The sequence below is a fragment of the Bison bison genome, unplaced genomic scaffold (assembly GCF_000754665.1).
Source record: "Bison bison bison isolate TAMUID 2011002044 unplaced genomic scaffold, Bison_UMD1.0 scf7180017864063, whole genome shotgun sequence".
NCBI classification, from domain to species: domain Eukaryota; kingdom Metazoa; phylum Chordata; class Mammalia; order Artiodactyla; family Bovidae; genus Bison; species Bison bison.
This window is the reverse complement of record NW_011494635.1, coordinates 8,383,144-8,392,374: the sequence shown is the minus strand read 5'-3', so window position 1 is coordinate 8,392,374 and position 9,231 is coordinate 8,383,144.

Here is a 9,231-nt window from a genome sequence, read left to right as displayed (position 1 = left end):
TTTGCCTTTTCATACTGTTCATGGGGTTCTCAAGGCAAGAATACTGAAGTGGTTTGCCATTCCCTTCTCCAGTGGACCACATTCTGTCAGATATCTTCACCATGACCCTCCTGTCTTGGGAAACCATTAGGGGAGGTTTAAAAACCTGTATGTAAGCCGAGACAAGAAAGGTGAGTAGGAGTTGCTGGAGAAGTAAGGCATTCAAGAATCAAACATGATTTTGGATGATTCATTTTTTCCTTCATATTTTTACTATAGTAACTGTAACTTTTAAGACCAGGAAAAAACTTACATTAGAAAAAAACTTACAGAAGAAAAACAAAATTCTTGCCTAGAGAGGTGGCAAGAGAACAATTTTTTTCAAGCAATGAGAGAGATCTGACATGGTTAAGGAAGCCATCAGAGAGGAAGCAGGACTGAGAGGTGCCACGACTGAGCATCTAGAGGGAAACCAGCACAGTGACTGCAGAAGGCAAGGGGCGATGGCTCAGAACGGCAGATGAAGAAGTGATTCTGTAATTGCTTTAGACCAGGCTTTCCTGAGTAAGGTCACAAGGAGTAGGCAAGGTTTGGTTTAAATAAAAACAAATTATTATACATCCTTTGTTGGAAAAAAAAAATGATACCCACTCTTTTCTAATTCATTTTAAAGAGGATCATAAAAACTAAGAACAATGAAACTGTAATTCCTGTAAGCTTTTAATAATTACAGCTGCTGAGTTCTGCTCCCAGAGCTGAAGATGTGGCTGTGGACCACACTGTCTCCATTTGTCTGCCTCCGGTTTACATCTTGTGACCCATGTTCAGCTTTATTCTGCTGCAGATCTTTAGAGCAAAGTGTAGGAGTTCTTCTTATAAATAAATCACTTCCAAACATTTTATTTTGGATTTTACAGGAGTTTGAGGTAGGTTGTTCAGAAGCAAAAAACAGTCTTAGGCACTGCCCAAGAATCCCACAGAGCCCTCCCTCAGACCCCAGCACCTTCTTGAAGAGTGGCTGTAACACCCCTACACTGGGTGGGGGGCTCCTCATCTGGCCTGTGGGCGAGGAGCTGCCTCTGCTCTGCTCCTGGTCCTTATCCTTGGCTGCCCTGAGTTGGGTCTGAACAGAGAAAATCCATAATTAAGAAGGGCTCAGAAGAAAGGATGAGGGAAGGATAGACCGGTGGAAGAGGAAGTTCACCTGGCAGAAGGTTCCACATACAAATTATGTCTCAGTCCTTACGCTGACTGTCCACTTGGGGAAGCAGCTGTCAGGGCAACCAGCATTTCAGCTCCTTACCTGTGTGGAAGCTACCTTTCCAAGTCTGTCCATCTATGTATCATTTACCTCTGTTCTAAAACCCTGCCTGCAGCTCTGGGAGTGACAGCTGTCTCCAAGCCCCTACCTGTTCACACCTATTTTTTTTTCCTTTCTCTTTTAACCATCCAGCTTAGGTCCCACAGTGAACTTTTCTTTGAAAATCAGTCCTTTCCCTCTGGTCTGATTAGCAGTTATGACCAGTTCCTCTAGCCGCAGCAATGGTCACTGTCTTGATGCATGTAGGTACTTCCTGGTCTCCTGGAAAGGCTCCTCCGGTCAGCGACCACATTCCAAGGCTTTGGGCTGTGAAACACATGGCGGTGAAAGCAGGAGTGGCCCTGAGCCCTAGCTCCCGGCACACCTGTGCTTTACTATACGTCTCTTCCCCGCCTCCTCCCCCCAAGAATTCTGTTCCAGACTGTACAATAAAAGAGATTTTTAAAAAGTAAGCTAGTCTATGCACATGCTCAAAATCCTTCAAGCTAGACTTTAGCAGTATGTGAACTGAGAACTTCCAGATGTACCAGCTGGATTTAGAAAAGGCAAAAGAACCAGAGAATAAATTGTCAGCATCCACTGGATCATAGAAAAGGCAAAGAAATTTTAAGAAAACATCTATTTCTGTTTCACTGATTACACAAAAGCCCTTGACTGTATGGATCACAACAAACTGTGGAAAATTCTTAAAAGAGATGGGAATACCAGACCACCTTACCTGTCTCCTGAGAAACCTGTATGTGGGTCTAGAAGCAACAGTTAGAACCTTACATGGAACAACGGACTGTTTCAACGTTGGGAAAGGCATAAGATATGGCTGTATATTGTCACCCTGCTTATTTAACTTATATGCAGAGTATATCATGTGAAATGCCAGGCTGGATGAATCACAGGCTGGAATCAAGATTGCTGGTAGAAATATCAACAATCTCAGATATGCAGATCATACCACTTTAACTGCAGAAAGCAAAGAGGAACTAAAGAGCCTCAATGAGGGTGAAAGAGAGTGAAAAAGCTGGTGTAAAACTCAACATTCAAAAAACACAGATTATAGCATCCGGTCCCATCACTTCATGGCAAATAGACGGGGAAACAATGGAAACAGTGACAGACTATTTTCTTGGCAAAATGACTGCAGCCATGAAATTAAAAGGCACTTGCTCCTCGGAAGAAAAGCTAAATGACCAATCTAGACAGCATATTAAAAAGCAGAGACATTACTTTGCTGACAAAGGTCCATCTAGTCAAAGCTATGGTTTTTCCAGTAGTCATATATGGATATGAAAGTTGGACTATAAAGAAAGCTGAGCACTGAAGCATTGATGCTTTTGAACTGTGGTGTTGGAGAAGACTCTTGAGAGTACCCTGGACTTCAAGGAGATCTAAGCAGTTAATCCTAAAGGAAATCAGTCCTGGATATTCATTGGAAGGACTGATGCTGAAGCTCAAACTCCAGTACTTTGGCCACCTGATGTGAAGAACTGACTCACTGGAAAAGACCCTGATGCTGGGAAAGACTGAAGGCGGGAGGAGAAGGGGATGATAGAGGGTAAGATGGTTGGATAGCATCAACAACTTGATGGACACGACTCTGAGTAAGATCCAGGAGTTGGTGATGGACAGGGAGGTCTGGCATGCTTCAGTCCATGGGGTCTCAAAGAGTCGGACATGACTGAGCAACTGAACTGACTGAACTTAAACAGACAAAATAGAGGGCTTAATTGTTCGCATTACAAAGGGTGTAGGGTCTCTATAAACAGCTTCTCAAGTGTTTCTCCTTATATCCTGAACATCTGAGTTAGAAACTAATAGCAAATGTGTGAACCTCTGCTGACAGATGATCAATCAGGCACAGAAAAAGAAAATTCTGAACTTGGCTGTTCAAAAAGAATCTTGACATTTAGGGGACTCCCCTGTTGTTCAGTGCAGGACATCAAACACCCCAGCTCCTACTCCACAAAGGGTGGAGCATCAGCAGAAACTGCCCCACATGCCTGCACGTACACAGTTGTCCAGAGGTCATCCTGCCCCCACAGTTCACTCTGAGCAACAAGAGCCCTTTCTCCGTGCAGCCCTGGATGGAGCCAGTCAGTTATGAGAAGTAGCAGCTGCTGGGCGCTTGTCTGGTTAGAGGTCAAACCTGAGGAACAGCGAGTGTAGGGAAACGAGACTGTTTGGCCTCAGCCCTTCTTCATGGCGACAGAAGAGTTTATGTGACCTCCTGCCCTGGCAGAACCAAGACTGACTGACCATCAAGTGTCTGAGTTGGAGTCAGAAGTCAGCTCAGGCCTTGCAGTCCTTGGTGGACATGGACTCAAAGGAGGGGGACTGCTCTGCCATTTCATCGCAGCACGGACCCGTGGTTGGTGCTCAAATATTTACTGACTGAAAAAATGAAAGAGACAGAAGCTCAGAAACGAAAACATTTAGAGCCCAAACTATTTGACTCAGAAACTAATTGCTTTTGAAAGGAAAACCAGAATCAGCAGTTAATTCTCAAAAGTTTGCCTCCCTACTTGTGTGTCTTACAACAGCAATCAGCAAACTGCAATCCTAAACCTGGCCAAATCCAGCTACTATGTAGGGACCAGAAGCTAATATCACATTTACACTTGAAAAGAATCCACAGAATAGTATTCATGATGAGAGAAAGGTTGAAGCCTGTGTTTCTGTACTCATGTCATAAGTCAAGTGCTGTGGGGCCAGGTCCTTGCCCAGCGACCGGAGGACTGCACTTACATCAGGACAGAGGGGTTCAGACCGAAGCTGGCTGGCCCGTCAGACACACGTGTTACCCTGTCTTCCAGGCTGGTGGCGGCCTAGTTGAAGCCTCACAGGACTGTGGCTGGGACACAACACACTCAACGTGCCGTGGTCCATCGGTGTAAGTGCCCACTAGCTACCAGTGGTTCCCAAGCATCCCCAAACCCCGCTGAGACCAGCCGACCCCTTGCGGTCCACTTGTACCTCCAGGAACTTGGGCTGGTGACACGCCAATGCCCTCCATGCCGCGCTGCCCTCTGGAGCTGGAGCAGCTTCACAATCAGAGCATCCATCTTCAAGGATCCACACTGGTTCTTGGCCTCAGATGCCTCTGCTGCTGCCTGACCTGCGGGGAAGCCCCCCTGGACAGCAGTCAGGACAGGTGGTCTCTGTCCTCTCCTGGAGGGTGGTGGAGGGGGACAATGCCATCCTCCACTTCCGGTGCAGGGACTAGCCAGGGGTGACTCAACAAGATGTGTGGGTACATCCAGTCCCTTGGAAAGCATCTGTGGGAAAGCTGTGAGGGGATGGCTCTGGCTGGGTTACCCTCACCTCTGCTCTGACCCGGGCTTCACCAAAGTGTGGGTCCCAACGCTGTCCTATCCTCCTGATGGTCAGCAGAGAAGGGAGGCATCAACCTTGCTGACCTCGGCCCTAGGGCTGCTCCCCTGCACCTCCTGAATGCCTCCTAGGGCAAGAGGGAGTTGCACCTGCAGAGAACACTGGCCTCTGTCCCCCCAGAGTCCACACTAACATGGAAACAAAGTGGCAGGGGAGCTGAGGCCAGGCTCAGCCCCCCATGCCCACTGTCTTGACTTCCGTTTCCACCGCACCTTCGCATTTCTGCAGGTCAGCCTGTCCCCAGAGCCTGACAGCCCAGGTGGGCCCTGCGCCCTCCCACACGGCGCCAAGTGAGGGGCTGGAGGAGAGGCTTTCCCGCTGACTGTGCTCAGAGCCGGACCCCTGCCTGCCCACCTGCTGGCCTCCTGCCCCAGCCCTGGGAGGGTCCCCAACTCTTCCCCCCATGAATAATGAAGTCAGGGAGTGACAGCGACATGCAGGGTGGAGGGGTGAGGGGCAGGAAGGGAGAGGAGGGTCTATCCCAGCCTGAGGAGCTGACACTGGGGCTGTCCCAAGGCAGCAAGGCCCACCCAAATCTCACACTGACCTTGGTGCTGCCAATACTTTGTTCACGGATTAACCTTAAAATCGAGAAGACCGCAGAGATAGGCGGAAGGACCCACTGGAGGGGAGCCAGAGTGGCCATGACGGGAAGATGCCGCTCAGGGACCAGAGCCGGCCACCAGGGACGGTGGAAGACAGAGACGGGCCCAGCGGTCAGTACCGGGCAGGCTCTGCTGAGCAGGGGGAGTGAGTGAGTCACAGAGGACCTGGCGTGGAGGGAATGGAACCTCTCTCCTCGGAAGCAGTGACACTGAGTCCCTCCACGTGGCCAGACTGACTGGCCACCTGACTCAGGCCACCAAGACGTCAACAAGGACAGTAAGACCCAGAATTATGATCAATCTGCCAACCAAACTCCTGCCTGTGTGCCCTGGCCTCAGCACAGTGCTGGAGGGCGTGGAGCAAGGCAGCAGAAGGAACTCTACATGTGCGCGCGGGGACACAGGTGCTGCCCGAGCACGGCCACTCTAGGCGGATCTCTTGGCAATGCCCAGTCACCCAAACAGGTGGTCTACACCAGCTACTGATGTCCACACCCCCAATTAGCACAGGTGGTCCTGGTTCCAGGGGAATTCTAACACAAAGGCACTCAGTGAGGCCTGGTGATTTTATCCTTTCCTAACCATTAGGCTGGAAGTCAGTTAACCCACTACCACTTTCCAAGACACAAAGACAAACGAAACACAAAGATAATTTGGGTTGGAATTGTCAGCGAGACCTCGGTCCTGGCCAAGGAGCAGCACAGGTTGTGCACACAGACTCACACTCCTTGTCCCTCAAGGTTACCAATAATCTGTACACTTGGAGAAAATGTGAACAAATATATTTAGATATATTTAAAAGAATTTAAAAAAAACATTTCACAAAACATTTGTTGCCATAGGAATTTTTTAGCAATAAATGCCCACATCAAAATTTAAACATTGTTCAAAGTATGATTATCTGTACTGATAAATAATGCAACAAATTATGTAAACAGAGTGGGATCCATTCCTGGTAGGAGTCACTACCTTCCTGGGATGGAAGCTGGCCCAGCTCTCCAGGGGACCAATTAAGAAACTGCTATTTTCAGAGCAACAAAAATAAAAGCTTTTATTTGTTCATTTGAATATAAAACAGGCGTTATCACAGATGTACAAAGCTTACTGGTGGTTTAACATACGAGAAGGTTGCTGTCCTTTGCACATAAAAATTTTGTTTGGAACCGTGATTGGCTGAGCACATGAATCTCTCTAACCAGTCACCACACTATGAAGCAACGCTGCTAGCATCTATCAAGGGACCATTTCCCTTGGGAAAGTGTCAAGCAGGGTTAGATAGATATAACAAACAAGCACCATGAGGAAGCCGCCCTGTTGGTTGGTCTGAGTCTTGGTGGTCGCTGTGTACCCTCCTTTGTGCAAGTTGACCACACAGTTTTGTCTGACTTCAAAAGCACAAGGTCACGAGACAAACACTGGCTGTATTCTCATGAACGACTCGTCCCAGCAGTTTCCACTAACAGTACAGAACGATCCTCCTTTATTGCTAAGTGGGTGGTACTGAGAGTCTCATTCCCTTTTTCTTGCACAACAGAACCTGGATCCCAGCCCTGAGCCCTTGGCCCTCACCGCTGGCACAGGCAGCAGGACCGAGGCCTCACGAGGGCACTAGCAACCTCACACCCCCTTGCTGGGCCTAAGTCCCGCTTCCTCATCAGTGTCTGACCCGAAACTGCCCCCCTCCTGCCCTTCCACAGGGCGGGTGTGTGTCCTGTGTGTGTGGTGGGCCCCCCCACCCTTCCACACTGTGGGTGTATGTGTCCTCTGTGGTGGGGTCACCCCCGTACCCTTCCACATGGTGGGCGTGTATCTTCTGTGTTTGGGTCCCCCCTACCCTTCAACATGGGGGGGTGTGTGTGTGGTGGGGGGTGGGGTTCTCCCCGGCCCTTCCACATGGTGGGTATCTTCTGTGTTGGGGTCCCCCCTACCCTTCCACACGGTGGGTGTGTGGTGGGGTCCCCCCTACACTTCTACACAGTGGGCATGTATCTTGTGTGTGTGTTGGGGTCCCCCCCGGCACTTTCACACAGTGGGCGTGTATCTTGTGTGTGTGTGGTAGGGTCCCCCCAGCCCTTCCACATGGTGAGCGTGTACCTTCTGCGTGTGGTGGGGTCCCCCCTACACTTCCACACAGTGGGTATTTCTCTTCTGTGTGTGTGGTGGGGTCCCCCTGGCCCTTCCACATGGTGGGCAGGTGTCTTCTCTGTGTGTGGTGGGGTCCCCCTTGGGAAGCAGAAGACTGGGAATGTTTATCTGAAGCATGTGGAGAAATACTCATACACAGCAATGAAATCAAAATATTATTTTAAAAATCAAATAACCTGTGGAGATGGAAGAAACCCCACATGCAGACAAATTTTTAAAAAATGCCACTTAAAATTCTAACAGCAATTAGCCTTGGATCTCCGAAGTCAAACAAAACTCTCTTGTGGCAAAGGGCTCAGTGCCAGTGCACAGAGCAAGGCAGGTGAGACCACCACACAGAGAGGGTCTCAGTCTCGCCAGCAACACTCTGAACCAGGCAGACCCCGCACAGGAACCCCGCGCACACTGGGGCAATCATGGAGGGGATCTCACTCGGAAGCTGGTACCTCTTCTTGGCTGGACGCCGATGAGCTGGTTCAATCCAGGAGTGTGCGAGGGGCTTTCAAAATTTCAAGGTGCATGAGGCGGCGGCAGCAGCAGCAAGAGACGGAAATCAGAAGCATGTCCTTGCAGCAGGAGCGATGACGGGGCTGGGGACCTCCCACTCCAGCCAGCACAGCTGGGGCAGCTCCGTGCATGACCTCCTAGTGAGTCTCCTCCCTTAGAGCCGCTGAGGGAGTCAGCGCAACCCGCTGCCAATGACCACAGAACAACATTCCTTTTCATACCAAGGACCAAAAAAAGGGACAAACAAAACGATGAAAACACTGTGCAATGATTCTTGTAGCCGAGGGAGCGCGTGCAGTGGGCCCGCTGCTCCCCAGGCCACGCGTTGCGGTGGGCACGCGGCACCGACAGTCCGTCACGACCCCGCGGCAGAGGGAAAGTGCACACCCGGCTCCAGTCCGCCACCTCCGAGGCGCTGGCCCCACAGCTGGTCTCTGGCTCCAGAATAGAAGCTCTGGGCTGCAGGCCGTCTGGTTGCTCACACCAGCAACGGCGAGAGTCTATCTACAGTGCAGCGGAGGGGACACCATGCAAGTGACAGGTTCTGTGTTTTAAACTTTAAAATTCCCTTTGTTCTTAGTGAACTTATATCTCATATATATATATATCTGTTGTGATGCTATCCACGCAAGATAATACAACACTTTTTATATTAGCAAACATTACAAGACTTTAATATTCTTGAATGTTTTCTCTGTTATACTTCTAAAGAGATCAAAATAAATTAAACGTTTTGTACATAATTACATATGGAGTTAACTTATTTTATCTTTTTAGTTTAGTACAAAGATATCTGCAAGGTAATTGCCGAAATACACCTTATTTATAATTTCCTCTCATTCTATGATAACTTGGAGGGCCGATCATCAGTCTGTTTCTTGAGTATGTTTCTGACAAAGAAAGCGGCTAAAATCTAATTGGAAGGTGCTATTTGGAAGGCTTTCTCGTACCTTGACACACTGTCCTAAAAGGATGGGCTCCAGCAATGGCTTAAATCAGTAGCAGGTCCATGGCATTAAGATTTCATGACACATTAAAACAGAGAAAACAATTCTTTGTCACACTACATGAATTGTTTAAAAGAACCCATCTGGAGGGCAGAATATTTTTTTTAATTGCTATTTTGGCTTAACAAAATACCACATTTACGAAGAAAGCACTTATTATTCAATAAGTAAAAAAAAAGAAAAGAAAGTTCTTGAAAAGGGCTTTTCCAACAAACTAAAGGCAGTTAACGCAAAGTCCTCGTGAGCAAACTTCACATTCACGTCTCATCCCTGTGCGACCAGG